We start from the raw sequence: 2,275 nt of genomic DNA on the forward strand, positions 1-2,275 counted from the left end.
TCTGCAAAAGGTATCTCCTGAAATAAATGGAGGCCATAGATACTGACATCCGATATAAAAAACTCAAGATGAGAAAGTTGGAGCTGGAAATCCAACAGCTAGAGAAAAATGCAAGTAGAACTGCCATATTTAAAACAATGACACATGACCTTTTTGTTTTTTGACCACATTTAATTGTATGTTTTCACCCCCAACAGCCAGCTTCAACCTAAATAATAAAAATAAAAAATATGACTTGTGTGTCTGGTAAATTAAGGGGAAAGTGAAAACTTTTAACATGGTTTGGACAGTATTAACCAAAATAATTATTGGCATAACTGTCTCTTATAACCCTGCCTATTTCATTGTCATCAAAAATGCCTTCAATGTCTCAGTCTTGCTCTAAAACCATCCTTGGTTGCCTCTCTCTCCTCAGACAGGCAATGTTATGTAGCACAACACATGCAACTACAATGTCACATGCCCTTTGTGGAATCACTCTGAGGTAATTCAGGCACTGGAACCTTGACTTGATGAGCCCAAATGCCATCTCTATACGAGCTCTTGTGAATGCATGGGCAATGTTGTAGTTGTGCCGTGCCTCAGTCTGCGTCTCCTGATAGGGAGTCAAGAGATAAGGCAGCCATTCATATTCCTTGTCTCCCAACAAAACTCCTGAGCATTGACCTGAATCAAAAAAAAAAAAAAAAGCATTGAATATGGTGAAGGTATTTTAAAGCTGTAGTTTTTGCTATATGTTAAGTGACTAACATACCTTGTGCCAGTTGGTGGGAAAGAGAAGAGGCCCGAAAGATTCTGGAATCATGCACTGAGCCAGGCCATTTTGCCTCTACATTTGTGATGATGCAGTCTGCATCACAAATCCTCTAAATAATTAAAAATGTAGGTCACTATTGGACTTACATAGATCTATATAAATAGAATTGTTAATGCATTTGCAATGAATAGAACACTGGTGCCCAGCTTATTGTAAAGAACAATCGCTTCTAGCCTACAATATAATCTCAGTGGGACTGTACCTGTACATTGATGCTGTGTAATGATTTCCTATTAACCATGTCTGCTTCATGCGGACCAGACGGGCGCTTTATGCGCACGTGGGTGCAGTCCAGAGCTCCGATAACATTTGGGAAAGCTACAAAAGTTAAGTGTTTGTCTGTCAATTGCCTGTCTTACATTAACAGACAATAAATATTTCCGTTTTCTATATAGTTCTTATTTGAACTTACCAGCGATTCCATAAAAGGCTTGTTTAATACTGTGAATCGCTCTGTGGCCAGGGAAGGTGATGAACACATTAAGTATTTTTTTAAAGACAGGTACACAATTCGTACAGAGCGGCAAACCGATGCTTTGCTGATATTCTCTGCCCTTCGCTTTTTTGTACACAGTTGAAGATGCAATGCACACAGTCTGTGGGACTGTGAGCGCCTTATTGCGCCGTGTGCTATTTATCATGTGTGGTATCGGTAATCTACAAATATATGCTATCCCTTCCCTCGAGAATCTATACTGCTCATGCAGGTAGTAGTCAGAAAAAGCAAATGGGTCTGCCCTGTCCCTGAAAGTATGTTCTCTTTGAAATGCTCTGCGTATGATTATCGCTCCCTCATCCACCACCTCATCAATGAAAGGACACGCCATGACTATGCGTCCTCCTACACATATGGTGGAGCTCCCTATTTATAGACATTTAATTGATTCATTACAAAAATCACACCAACTAAAAAATAGGCCTATCTTTACTTCTTTACATTTGTTTCACTTTTTGTATTTGTTTTCACTTTCAATTTTTGTTCGAATGTATTACATTTATTTTTAAAGTGCATTTGTTTTCATTGTTGGACTGATAGTGGTTACATGAAATAAAATGGCAGCATGCCAGAGAGTCAGATGTAATATCATCACATTCCCAGTGGGTCAGTGTTAAAACGGTATTTTGGTTAAGCATCATTTCAGGCTTAGCCTGACAGTTAGCCTGTCCCAGACCAGGCTAGTTTCCCAGCATAAGTTTCCAGGGTAACTGAGTTTGAACTATTTTAAGTTTGCTTTATGAAACAGAATTCACCGACAATAAGTCTGACTAACCAAAATAAGCCTGGCTTATTTTCTAATCTTGTTTTATGGAACAACCCTCAGGTTATGAGGTTAATTGTAAATAGTAGTTTACATATATTCCATATTTTAGCTTAACTTTTTACCATTTTTTAACTTGGCTTGAATTTCAATTGTCAACATCATACTTTTTTTAAAATAAATATAGGCCTATGGATTT

This window comes from Siphateles boraxobius, unplaced genomic scaffold (genome assembly GCF_051911475.1).
Source record: "Siphateles boraxobius isolate OS27281-9 unplaced genomic scaffold, OSU_SipBor_1 68, whole genome shotgun sequence".
Lineage (NCBI taxonomy): Eukaryota > Metazoa > Chordata > Actinopteri > Cypriniformes > Leuciscidae > Siphateles > Siphateles boraxobius.